This window comes from Acomys minous (genome assembly GCF_964271855.1).
Source record: "Acomys minous genome assembly, chromosome: 12".
NCBI classification, from domain to species: domain Eukaryota; kingdom Metazoa; phylum Chordata; class Mammalia; order Rodentia; family Muridae; genus Acomys; species Acomys minous.
The window spans coordinates 49053815-49068200 of NC_140493.1; the positions used below are offsets into that span (position 1 = coordinate 49053815).

At 42.3% G+C, this 14386-nt stretch overlaps 1 long non-coding RNA gene across 3 annotated transcripts in view; it reads left to right on the forward strand.

Moving 5' to 3' along the window:
• Window positions 1-5770: 5770 nt before the first annotated feature.
• Window positions 5771-14386, forward strand: part of LOC311578315 — a 33291-nt gene continuing 24675 nt past the window's right edge. For 2 of the 3 annotated variants that reach the window (XR_014772824.1, XR_014772826.1), the window contains exons 1-3: window positions 5771-5892; window positions 7036-7111; window positions 12006-12138. This is a non-coding gene — a long non-coding RNA (uncharacterized lncRNA). The remainder of the gene's footprint in view (window positions 5893-7035; window positions 7112-12005; window positions 12139-14386) is intronic. The other variant, XR_014772825.1, reaches the window with a different exon arrangement.

A 14386-nucleotide genomic window follows, 5' to 3' on the forward strand; every position in this document is an offset into this window, starting at 1 on the left:
GGTTAAAAAACAAGACAAACCAAACCAAACCAAAAATGTTTTGGAATCTCTTAACTTAGCAGACTATTAGCCTCTACTAACCCCAAAGCTAAGAAAGTCACCAACATCTGAGGCCTAGAGAAAACCTCCCACCACCTTGCTGTAACCACGGCTTTCATGTTCCCACCAGTGTATTTTAAGCTTACTGCATATATTACTGTCTTTGGTCTATAAAACTATGAAACATTGGGAGACTGCTGCCATGTTGAAACATGGAATTTAGGGCAATCTAAATCTGTGTTCCTGATCCATGGTCACTCAAATTTGACTCTAGGATAAACTACTCTTTAAAGTGAGAGTCGTGATTTTCCCCCCATCATCAGTATGTTTATGCATGTGTGTTCATGTGTTTGTATACACATGTGTATATGTCTGCATGAATTTTTGCATATGCCTGTATGTGGTTTGTGTATGTATGTGCATGGTATGTGTGTGTGTTCCTGCTTTTATTTCAGTGCTCATGCAGTGAGAAAGACTTAAGAGTTAAGACACAGTGAGAAGTTTCAGCTATATCTCGGTTGCATCAGTTGACCAAGTGCACAGTCCTTTAGAATGGCTTGGGATGGTGATGGGAAGTTGTCTGTCACATGGTTTTCTCAGTCTGCTGTATTCAGTCCTAAGGACTCAGTTACTGAAACCTACGTGGGTGAGAATCCTTGATTGACACACTTAAGTCCCTACCAGGGTAGTGTTAGAGTTGTCGTTAACAAGGAGGTTACATAAAGAGTTTAAGGTGGAGTATGTAGCTCAGCCCCATAAAGTGTTTACATGACAACATAGCAACATGAGTTTAAGCCTCTAGAAGGCAAATAAAACCCAGGCATGGTGTGCATGCTTGTAAGCCCAGTGCTAGGGAGAAGGAGACAGGTAGAGACCTCTGGGACTCATAGGTCATATGGCCCAGCCTAATCTTCAAGCCCCACATCTCAGTGAGAGATCTTGTCTCAAAACACAAGATGTATTGATCTATGGGCTAGAATAAAAGAGGACACAAAGTAAGGTGGATAGGGAAGGGGGGTAGATATGTGAGGAGGTGGAGGAAGGGGTGAATATGATAAATACACATTATTCAAAATTCTCAAAGAACTACTAATCAAACAAACAAACAAGCAGACAACAATAACAAAAATAGGATGGACCGCTCCTGAGGAATGACACTCAATGTTGACTTATGACCTTCATATGCATGTGCATCCCTTTATACACATTGGCACCTGCACACACTCACGTATGCCTCCATGAATAATCACACAAGCAATTTTTCTGAAGATATTTCTGGCAAATATTTCTTTTATTTCACTAACAACTCAAGGCATATAGCTAAAATCAGGAAAACACAAAGGACACTTTCACATCCTAAAGTGGAGGATAATGGATGGCGTAGAATTGATACATGCTTAACATTTCTTATGCTTAAGTAACTTTGAAAGATATTTGGTCCTTACTGCCTCTAAGATGAAAGTATATCCATAAAATGCAGGTTTAAAAAAAAAAAGGAGCACAGCTTGAAAACGCAATTAAAACATCCCTCTATTGCTTTCTCCAGTCAGCTCTTTAAAATTTATGCAGCAGGTCCACCTTTTCATGCCCCCAATAAAAACAATGCAAACTCACTCATGGCTTTTTAGGTCATTTTAAGTTCCAGCCATTGTCTGGATTTAGTACTCGAGTGCTCACTCAAAGGTCTCAGCCCAAAGTTAGATTATATAGTGAGCCTTCTTCATGCTCTTAAGCATAGACGGTTTTCCCTAGAGCCTGTGGTTGAGAAGGTGGGACCTTTGTGGTTGGTTTCTCTATTATCTGACCTGTGTTTTAACTGTTTATGAATGCCAACTTCTTTTCATCTCTATCTCTCTGTGGCTAGAAGGGGAGATAGGAGAGGGACAAGTGGGACGATCTGCTTCGGGCTGAAGCCCAGAACCTGGCAGGATCACTGGCATTCCAGAATACTTCCGACACCCTACTTCTAGACAAGCCCCCGAAAGCCCCCCTCCCCAGATGGGAGCCATTGCATTTTAGCGATGTTTCGCTCCCTCCCTTCCTTCCCTAACTGCTAGAATTCACATATATTTTTAAGTAATGAGATTTCAGCACAACTTATATTATCAATTTCAACGTGCTTGCTCTGGCCTTCTCTCAATGGATGGGGTCCCACACTGCCTCACCGGCATCTGGAAACTGTTGCTGTGTTCTTTGCTCCAAGCTCCAAGAAACCTCTGGTTTCTAAGCAGCCGCATTCTCCAGTTCCATCCAAAAATCAGCGATCAGCCCTCTTCCCCCCCCCTCCCTTGGTTAGGAGTTGATCTCAATGTCGAGGATACTTGATGGAATTTGGGGTGAGCCACTGAGGCCTTTCTCCTGAAATCAGAAGTGACACAAAATGCACTTTTTCTGATATCTCCGCAAATTTCCTCGCTCCACCATTTTAACTTTCTTTGCAACTGCAATGTGGATGAGGCTCCCTGGACAGGCTCCTTGACATTTCGTTTTGAGTTCTACCACTAGGGATCTGGATTTGAATTTCTCATGTGTTATCTCGTGGCACTTGCCAGAGGCTTTGCATTTAACAGCCTGCAATAAATTTGCTTCAAGATACCTTATGTGCTAAGAGGAGACCTCTCTCTCTCTCTCCTCCCTCTCCATCTCCCTCCCTCCCTCCCTCCCTCCCTCTCTCTCTCTCTCTCTCTGTCTCTCTCTCTCTCTCTCTCTCTCTCTCTCTCTCTCTCTCTCTCTCTCTCTCTCTCTCTCTCCTCTTTTTGGCCTCTCATCCAAATGTTCTGTGCCTGTGCAATTCTGTGACTCAGTAGCTAAGACATGTTCTCTAAGTCACAAGATGGAATGACTCACACCTGTTTTGTACTGTCTCTAAAGCTGACTCTGAGTCTTAAAGGAGGAGGACAGAATTTTGTATTAGTCAACTAAGGCAGAAGCACATGAAGAATTCCGATGAGACATGACAAGTGGTTCTGAGGGCGTACCATGGCACAAGGCACACTTATGCTACAGAACACATCCTTTGATCTTTAAAAACAGCCATGCTAGTCCCCAAGGTAGCACTATTTCTTCAGATTACCCTTAGATGCTCCTTTTGTCTAAAAAGCCTCCTTGACCACAGACTATAGTAAGACTGTGTGCTCTATTCTCTAAGAGGAAACTGTAGTTGAGTATTTATCACACCAGGTAGTAATTGTCTGCTTGCTTTTCTACTTCTTCATTTATTATCTAAATGAAAACAGGGCCCACGAGTGACTGTGTTATCATTTATCCTAAATGCTCGGTGCAAGGACAACAATCATAGATGTTTAATAAATAATTGTGCTGCTGCACTAATTAGGATAAGGTTAGGGGATCCTGTAGCAACAAATAACTCCCAAATCCAGAGAGCTCAGCCTAGATAAGGCTGAATGGTTCTTCATGATTGCCTCCGGAGACTTACTGGGACAGCTTTCCTTCAAGGAGTGACTCAGCCAATCAGGTCTCTTAGATATCATAACTCCATTTCAAAAACATGCACCTGGTTGAGAGCACTGGCTGCTCTTCCACAGAACCCTGGTTTGATTCCCAGAGCCCACATAGCGTCTCTTAGCCATCTGTAACTCAAGCATGTTGTACTCAGACATACATACAGGCAAAACACCAATACGCATAACTCACCAATGAAACGAACAAACGAATAAGAAATTAAAAAGTTTTTTAAAGTTGGATTAGAGAAAAAGGAATAATGCGGAGAGAGTATGCACCAGCTAGTTTGTGCTTTGACATGGGACTATGCAAGTCACGTCTGTGGCATGTGGCCAGGATTGGTGTGTGTGGACTTGTGCCACTGTCAAGGGTTTGACAGTAGCATGAAGAAGCTGTTCACCTCGGTCTCAAAAAAATCACTGTTTAATCTCTTCATGCAGAGACACTAGTAGGCTGAGCCCTGAGCTGACTAGTTTGACCGACCCTGGAGCAAATGGAGGGTAGAACACTATGAAGGAGGAGGAGGAGGCTGCACTTGGGAAACTCTCAGTGCCTCATGGAGTCCATCCTTGTTCAACAGTACGTGCTGCTGTCTGTTGGAGCCATGTGCTGTCTCAGGTCTATTCCTTCTGCTCCTAGCAAAGACTTAATCAGGGACATCAGTAACCATGTAACAGAGTTGGGATTTGGGTTTGGCGCTTGTTCCCAATGTGGAATATTGAAACTTGTCTATGACAAAAATCTTGGTCAGGCAGGAAGAATATTGGGCTGCTGCTAAAATGGTCCCAGGAGAGACAGTGCAGCAGCCTCATTTCTTTTAATCTCTCTCTCTCTATCTCTCTCTCTCTCTCTCTCTCTCTCTCTCTCTCTCTATCTATCTATCTATCTCTCTCTGTTTTTCCCCTAGACCTTGGCAATGATGAGTTAGTAAAAGCCACATTTTTCTTATATTTAATTTTCACAACTCTGTTAAACACCTGTAATGCTCAGCAGGGCAGAGGGACAGAAGGCCTTACACATGGATATGACCAAGTTCCTGGCCTTGAGATGGTCAGCATTTGTAAGGCAGTGGACAATTCTTACATGGGTCCTTTAGTCCACTCCATTACAAAGGTCTTTCTGAGGGGGCAGCCTGTGGCAATGTGAGCCTGGAGTTGGAGAAGAAATTGAGCTTCAGAAGCAAGAGCTATTTATTTCTTAGTTTTTAAATTCTAGTTTGTTTTGTTGTTGTTGTTTTCCTGTTCGATTGTTTGTTTGCTTTTTAAAAAGAAAAAGTAAGGTTGTGGAGTTGAGTGGGTGGGGAGGTGGAGAGGCTTTGGAGGGATTGGGAGATGGAGACTGTGTTTAGAATATAGTATATGAAAAAATGAACACACACACATGCACACACACACACGCGCACACACACACACACACACACACACACACACACACACTGTAGTCATTTATTTCTCATCTCTATGAAAAAATACCCAAGGAAATCAACTTTAAAAAAGAGAGGTTTGCTTTAGCTCATGGTTTCAAAGGTTTCAGCTTGTAGATTCCTGGTTCCACTGTCCTTGGGCCTGTCATATATATTCAAATACATTTTAATGGAGAAGCATGAAAAAGCAAAACCATTCATGCAACCTGGAAGCAGGGAATGGTGGTATGAAGAGAAAATGTAGTCCCTAATTGTGTGGACCCGAGGACCCACCTCCTTCAACTAGGCCCTACCTCCTAAGCCTTGCCATCTCCTAATGGCACACCAAATTATGAACCCACTCATGTGCTGATTCATTCATGATCCAATCACTTTCCAAAAGACCACGAGCTGGAATCCAAGTCTTTAGCACGTGGGTTTTGGTGGAAAAATCGATCCAAAATATAGCAACACTGTTCAAGCCTGAGGTGTTCTGAGCTCATTTCTTTCTTTCCTTTTTTTTTTTCTTAACATTTAATTTTTTATTATCTTAAAAATTTTAAATTTATTATAATTTATTTAGATTACATTCCAATTGTTATCCCCTCACTTGTATCCTTCCCTCCCTCCCTCTTTTGCACTATTCCCCTCCCCCAGACCTCTGACAGAAGAGGCCATCCTCCCCCACCACATGATCGCAGCCTATCAGGTCTCATGTGGTATAGCCTGTGCCCCCTTCCTCTGTGGTTCCTCAACTATCACAGGCTACGAAGAGAATTAACGTCACAGAAAGCATTTTGTGTCCAGGGAGATGAACATTATTGTGGCACAAGAGAGGATGCTTTGGTCTCTCAGATACTTTAGTCACAGCTGCTCCTCTGCCACCAGTCTGTGACTTCAGACCGAGGCCTTCTGCACTCCAAGCCTCAGTCCTTCCGTAAGCTCTCAGAAACATGATGGCAACAAGGCAGCGCGACGTCTTGCAGAAAGTGAGGCTGAGTTTCAGAAATGTGAGCTAGAGATGCTTAGAGTTGAGCATAGCAGTTCCCCTGGGATGTGGCTTATCACCACGGCCCACGTTTCTCACCCGCTCCACACGCTGGGAAGACTACCTCCCGAAGCGTTCAGGGATGGTTGGGCAAAAAGCAGGTGTTCCAATCACGCTGGTCCGCTTCCAGACAGCGTGGCCTTCCACTTCTGCTCACACATCGGAGTGCAGAAATGTGGGTGTGAGTTCCTGAAAACGGGAAGCATCACCTTCATCAGAGTGAAAAGTTGTCATGCTTTAACAGTGTGCAAAACATAAGGCCCTCAGTGATTTCTCTGAGCACGGAAGCCAGTTCCCCGGTGAGGCAGCACCAGGAGAGCTACAATTCTGTGCTCGTGGGGAGCCGAGGAGATCTCCTCCTTCCCAGAGCAGTTAGTATTCCACCATGGAGCGATACCTCAGCAGGCCTATGACGATGAAGCTTTTATCTGAGTAAAGTGAGAAACACTTACTTAGCCTAGCTTTCATTATTAGGGGAAGTATCCCATGATCCACCAAACACTGAGTCACCCCAAAGTCTGTCCAAAGACACCTTGTGCTAATCAGTATCTCCTATTACTTCTTATCCAAATACTACATTTGGGAGGTTGTCAACAGAGCAGTACTGATCTACTATTACAATACCGAAAATCTTCGTGGAGTTAGGAGTCATTAGCTCATACCCGGGCATTAGGGAGGTCCTGACTGACGTCTAATTGTCTAAAAGTCTAATGCAGTCAGAAGCCCTCGCTTTATTTCTATTACCTCTTCTGACTTTTCTTTCCAATCTCCTGCAAACCATCCCACTCATCTCTACCCTTGCTACTTCCTCCAGAGCTCTCTTTCCTTGTGCACAGCCTCCAGGTTTACATGCAAAATCACAACTACATGATTCAGCCATGAAATTCATCGGAAGTCAAACCTGTTCTGTCACTCATCTGTGAGGCCTCTCAGGTGGTCCACAGGAGGAAGTAGGATCAGTTGTCCCAAAGCTTGCATGACCCAACACGTGTTCCCCATTGTGGCTTCATCTCTATTGCCTTACAAACATGTGTTAATGCTGGTGTCTTTGACTGAGATTCTGATCTTTCTCCAACTCTGCCAGATGTCATGGGTGACTCCAAGGCCAGTAGAAGTTTCAAAAGACCTCTGCGAAGTTTAGCCTGACCTCCCAAGACCAAGTAAGGGCAGTTCTTCTGTACTTTTATGTCTTCCCTTTTGGCTAATCACCTTAAATTGCTGTACTCATTAATTTATTCATATCCCTTATGAAAACATAAACTCCCATGAGCACAGAATCATTATTATAAAAACACATGCTCAGGGCTGGAGAGATGGCTCAGCAGGAAAGAACATTTACTGCTCTTACAGAGGTCCTGGGCTCAGTTGCCATTGTCCACACTGGACAGCTCAGAATCATCTGTAACTCCTGTTCCAGGGGATCGAGACTCTGCCTTCTGGATTCAGCATCTGTATGCACATAAACTCATGCAAGCACAGACGTGTGCATAAACACTTGTCTGTTTGTGTGTGTGTGTGTGCGCGCGTGCACGCGCACACACACACACACACACACACACACACACACACACACACACTTGTTTTAGAAACCCTTCCAAAATAGATTTACATTAAGTATTATTTGAATGAATGCATGAGCTTGGTGGTTTTAGTTATTTTGCCCAACTAAGCTAAGTTTTTCCACACACATACTCCTCTGAGTCTTCAACAGCCCAAACTCAGTCTTAGGCATATTATGTGCTCAACACATGTCTTCAGCTGAGTATCAGTGGAGAAAACCCTGGGTCCAGCTATGAATGTGCAATTTTCTATGGGCAGGGAGCCAAGTATGACAGAAGGAAAGCAAGCAGAGCCAGTGACCACAAAGTGAAGGCCACTGTCTCCGTTTTTTTGTCCTCTCCTCTACAGTCACCCCAGGAAGGATTGGAAGGAAGTTGAAACAGCTGGATGATCCCATTAACAACCCATAATCTAGGAATGCTGCTAAATTCATTTGAAATTGAACTAGCCGTAACTCCCTAAGGGTCCATTAACCTGCAGCTGAAATTAGATTACGTAGAAATAACATTAAATAAAGAGCCACAGTGTTCAGTTAATTGAAAGGCAAACTTGTGAGTGAATGATGAGATCATTCTCTTTGAAAGGCAGAATATTCCATCACCCTAAGACCCTTGGGGACCAATGTGAGTACCCAGATTGAAGTTCACTATACAGAAAGCACATATTCTACAGGAGTGCTCAAAACCTATTTATTATTGAAAAAAAAAAAGATTTGAAATGAAAAAAAATCTTACATGCTTTGGAGAGACAGCAAGGTCACATGAGTTTAAATCTTGCATCTGGGATCTGCTGGCTCTGTGATCTTAAAGAAGTTTTACATTGTCTCTGAGATTCATAAAAATACAGAGCTAGAAAGGAATCCATCAGACTAAGAGGGTAGCCCAATCCAGCACATGCCCAGCTTATCAGGCTGCTTTCTGAGGAGAAGATGTTTCCTCTTCATAGCGCCTAAGTTTGTCATTGTTCCTGGCTGCCAGGCACACTGTTGGTACATAAAGTTAAGGGCTGGAGCAGGGAGCAGCATGTTTTACTGAAAAAGACAGGCTGCAGTTTAGAAAATTAGCGTGTCCTTGGGTAAGATACTTAGCTTAGCTGATCACGCTTATAACATACTTGTCTGTAACTTCAGAGTTGTCGAAAGTGCTAAGTGGTAGGAGGTGGCAGAAAGAGCTCATGAGCTTGCCATATAGCATAAGGTCACTGAATAGTGGACACCCTTCCTTCTCTTTATCCATTTCTTTCTTCCTTATCTCCCTTTCTTCTTTCCCACCTTCTTTTCTTCCTTTTCCTTTCATTCTTTTTCCCACCCCATCTCTTCCCTCCTACTTTCCTTTCTTTCTTATTCCCTCTCTGCCTTCATTTTCATCCTTTCCTTCTCTCCCTCTTTGGAGTCCCTTCTTTTGTTTCTTCGTTTCATTTCTTCCTTCCTTTCTTTTCTCCTTCCTTCCCTTCTTTCTCTTCCTCCTACCATGCTTGCAGATTCATTTGCATTCTTCCTATTAATCTTCCTGCATCCCCTCTTATCATGTCCTCCTGAAGCCTGAGCAGAGCCATCAATCACTGTTCTTTTGGGCTCGAAGGGGACCCAACACTCCTGTTCTTTCTCTTCTTGATATCACTGGGTCTGTCCTGCTGAGAACCAGCTCTTCTCTCTGCCACAGACAGATGGCAGGGGAAGATGCGAGTCCCCACAGAGGAGTACAATGCCTCTGATGCCGAGTCTCACAGTGCCCTGGGCTGGAAGGGAGCCAGAAGAACTGGAAATTTGGCATGACTTTTCTCAATGTGCAGTGTAGTTGTGACCCCATGAAGGTTCTGAGATCTGGTTGATCTGAAGAATTAGAGACTGAGGTTCCACAGATAGCACAAGGCTCACAAGAAAGACTCCTTGTACATCTGTCCTGTGCCTCAGTTGATGAGGGCATTGTCTTTATGGCTGGACAGACTGGCATCAGATGGGCACAGTAATCTCAAAATTACACCACAAGTACTAAGTAGAAACAGTTCACCTGCCAGGTCTTCTGAGTCACAAGCCAGCATTCTTCCATTATGATGTGCTTCGTATTGTTTAAAAATTTCTGGATTTTCTACCATATAGACAGCTATCTCAAGACTTTAATTGTATTTTTTATAACTTTGATTTTCATGGTTTTGACTTAAGTGTTCATTGTACTAAATGGTGAACCATTATGAAAATTTACCCTCCTATGATTCTCCACTTTCCATGGGGGCACCACACCAGCTGTCACCCAAGCAAACAGCTGGTGACCATCTTAAGCTCCTATAGCAGCCTCAGGCCCTTGTGACCTACCTCTGACTCTTTACTTTGCAGTGGCATGTGGCAACTTGGAGAATTTTCTTCCGTTTATACCCTACCCATCAGTGAGATGACTTTCTAGTACTATAAGCAATACTCCCACAACCACTCATTTCCTAAGCTGGACACAGACGCTACACACACTGTCTCTAACACTAAAGAAGTTCATAGGGGAAGACACAGGACCCGTTTATAACTAGAACATACTGCAGTTTTGCCTCCAACACTGACGACCCTGCTTATATCGCTATGCTCTATTCACTGCACGAAACTGTCTCGCAGGTATGTACTCCCTGCTCCCAGATGTATCTCACAGCCTGTCTTCAGACACACCCCATCCCTAAAGTCCCTCCAGATGTCCTTGCATCTCTGTGTTCCACTCTAGAAATGCTTCATTCTTTCAGACAGGGTAAGACATAATTTCCAACCTGTCCCATCTTTTGTCTATGGAACCCTCAACATGGGTAAATATCACTTCCTTCTATTTTTTAATAGATGTGTGTGTGTATGTGTGTGTGTGTGTGTGTGTGTGTGTGTGTGTGTGTGTGTGTGACCTTAGGTAAGATACTTAGCTTTGCTGATCAGGCTTATAACATACTTATCTGTAACTTCAGAGTTGTCGAAAGTGCTAAATGGTAGGACGTGGCAGAAAGAGCTCATGAGCTTGCCATATAGCATAAGGTCACTGAATAGTGGACACCCTTCCTTCTTTTTATTCATTTCTTTCTTCCTTTTCTCCCTTTCTTCTTTCCCACCTTTTCTTCCTTCTCTCCTGTCTTTTCTTTCCCTTTTCATACACACACACACACACACACACACACACACACACACACACACACACGTAAATCAGCATGGATGAGGACCTGGAACAGGCTCCAGGGAATGTTTTAGTTGGATGTTAATGAATAGGCCTCTGTTGACTTCTTGAAGAAAATTCAAGGCTTGGAATGTCAAGGAATAGGACTTATTTGTGATCAGCCCGACTGCTGCTGCACTCCAAGGCCATACTGAAGAGGCAGTTTCATAAAACAACAGTTTCTCTAGGAACATCAGATGGGTAGAGGGTCAGTGTCACTTTTAGAGGGTCATTTGGAGCCTAGGATGCGTTGTTTTCTAAGAGATACAATTCTCATTATTAATCCCTTTGCTACTTCTGTGTGGTGATGGGTCACAGTCCCAACAGATGACTCAGTGAAAGATGGGACATCTGAGGTACAAGTACCCATGACCTCTGCCTGCTCAACATCAAGTCTAATGGAAGAAAATAGAATTTGTCCTTTCCAAGTTACTATAACGAAAATGCTGGCAGCTGACCAAGAGCCCGACAAATTTAGGACTCAAGATGGTTCCATCTGTGTGTTGAAGGAGCCAGAATGTGTTCCCTGAACTCTGTGTGTAATTGTTGGTACAATCAAGAGGCTGACCCAGACTAAGGTTGAGCCCTTACTGATGGAATGCTTTCAGCAAGAAATATTTGGTTTATTTGTACTGATTAGAGTAAACTTACAAATTTCTAGAGCATAGTAGTAACTCTTAGTAAGAGTTACTATTGCTATGATGAAACACCATGACCAAAGAAACTTGGGGGAAAAGGTTTATTTGAATTATGTTTCCATAGCACAGTTCAATGTTAAAGGAACTCAGGGTAGGAACTCAAAGACAGCAAGATAGGAGCTGATTCAGAAGCCATGGAAGAGTGTTGTCTACTGGCTTGTTCCTCATCGCTTGCTCAGCTTGCTTTCTTATAGAACTCAGAACTACTAGCCCAAAGATGGCCCAGCCCACAATGGGCAAGGCCCTTCCCCATCAATCACTAATTGAGAAAATGACCTAAATGATTACCTCTTAAGGAGACATTTTCTCAATTGATGTTCCTTACTCTTTGATGACTCTAGCTTGTGTCAAGTTGACATATAACTGGTAAGTACAATAGCCAATTAAAAAATGTTAGGTTTACCTATGAAATTACCAGAGTATATGGTGAAGATATAGCATGCTGAAGAGTTCTCAGTTAGAGACCCAATATGTCACTTATAGGCCCCCCACCTCCATGTTAAATCAGGCCACATCCTGATGTGTTGAGAAAGGATCCCCTGCAGAAGGTATAGGTGATGAGGAATGTGTCCCCTTATCTCTACTTTGGCCTTATCATTGACTATATTATCAATGTTGCTCAGAAACTGTCTAAACAGGTATAACATGACCTCTTGGAACACAGGATCCCCTACTTCTAGTTTTCCCACCTTGGACCAGCATTCACCATGAGACCTCATGCCTGTGATGAACTAATGAATCAACAATGTATTCTGGGTGAGCTTCAGTATTTTATACAACACTAAGTTTACTAATTTGTAATGTTTGGCATACTCTCTGAGGGCTGCTCTATAATTGCCAATGTTCCATTTTTCAAAGCCTCTTTGGCTTTGTGGCAAGCAGCTTATAAAGCAAAACTTTAAGTATTAAAGCATGAGTCAAATATGTTTGAAGAAGTACGTTTAAAGGGAGCAAGAGTCCCTGATCAATCAGCTGAGCTTTCAGGACAAGCTCTCCAGCCCCTAAAAGAGCATCTTTCCTGACTAATGGGATTACTTAGTCTTGGTAGAGAGAGGATGAACCACACTTTGGTGGAAACTCCCAAATCTGAATGGCTCAATCGCAAACATTTACTCCTCACTCATGCTATATGCACAGATGGATGAGTAGAATGTCCATTGGAGAGTGGTCCATTCATCTTGGTCACTAAGGAAACCAGGTCAGTAAAGGCTTCATCTCAACTCAGTCTCTCATGATTACTCAAGCAAGGTAAAGAGAATCTACAGCCCACATGTTGGCTGTTAAAACTGCCATCTGGAAGTGACAAACATCATTTATGTTCCCATTTAGTTGGATAAAACAGGTGATATTGCCAGGCCTAACGTGAACAGGGCAGGGAAGAGAAATCCCTTCACAATTCTGTGGAAGGATTGAGCAAACAGTATCGGTGAACAAATTGTATACTATACCCATACATTGGTTCTGCCTGAGACAAAAGCATTCACTATTGGCTTGGAAACTTCTCCACAGGCACTGAAGAAAGCAATGTTTTGTTTGTTTGTTTCAGGCTACAATAAACAGAAAACGAGGAGACTCCCAAGTTCACCTCCAGGCTATGCCACTTTTCCAGATATACTCATAGAGTATGACCATAGAGAGAGGAAAAATGGGTATTGTAGCATAAAGAGGGGGATATCAGGGAACTTTACAGGGATCAGCTAGGTTGCAGGGGTGGAAGAGATAGTGCAGGGTAAGGCCATGAAGTGTTTTCTTGTATTTGCCTAAGACACAGGGACAGGTAGATAAGTGATGCCACAGAAGGTGACAAGGACATGCTGCTTACATGGGCATGGCTCTCTTTTCAGCCATCCTAGCCTGCTCTGCTTGAGCTTATTCTAGAAATGGATTGCAGCATTGTTCACATGCCCCAGTGATTGTAAAACACCTGGAGCAGATCAGTAAAGCCAGGTGAAAGTATTTTGTATAAGAAACACAAAAAGATCAGCTTGCACTAGCAAAGATGAAATTACACTTTAGAGACATGGGAATTAATTTTGCTCAAAACAGGTCATTGTTCAGTAACTACCCAAATCTATTAGAAGACCTAAAGGAGTGCAGGATCCAATGCTTGGTGTTCAGGAAGTCGTGACGAGAGTTTCATTTCAGATGAGTACAAGAATGAATAACTGTAACCCTAGATAAATATCCTTCACATCACAACACATGTAGAAACAACACCAAGATGTATAAATGATACACTCTAAAAGGAAATTTCGGAAAGTATTAGAATAAATATTGAGAAGTAGTTTAAGTAACAGGTTGGGAAAATTGTCCCATAGAAGATTTAAAAGATTTTATAATATAAAAAACTGTCATATTTGATTATGAAATCTTTGCTTAAATGTGTTCTTTGTGAAGAATAACATACGTTCAAAAGAAAAGTGACAGAGTTAGAAAGATATTTTAATATACATAATAAAAAGTGGATAATCAAAATATTCAAAGAGTTCTTTATAATCATTTATATGAAATCTTCATATAAACAAAGGCATAATAAAAATCTTCATGTAAAAAGACCAATTAGTATAAAATAGATAAAAGGTTAATAAATATCTGAAAAGCTGTCAAGTCCAGAAAATACCAATGGCATGCTTATTGATATTTAAAACTTTAAATTTATATTAAATTATTAATAGTTAAAATAAAATTTAGCTAATTAAGTTCAGTGACAGTTAAATTCTTGAAAATGCAATGCAGACTGGTTAGGATGATGGGCTAGAAAGCCAGAGTGTTTGGTACCATAAACTTCTCAATGTAGCTTTCAAGAACTATATTGCTTCTCCTTGTTGTATTTTTCTTTATTTTAAATGTGCCTATTCTCCAGGGCTACTGTGCGAATAAGTGTGACAACATGGGTGATGCTCTGAGCAGTGGTGGGCACACTGGAAATAGTTGGTGATGATTAGGCTTTATTATCCCCTGTCAATGAGAGCATCAAAATTAAAAATGCACAGTGGTTTCATTT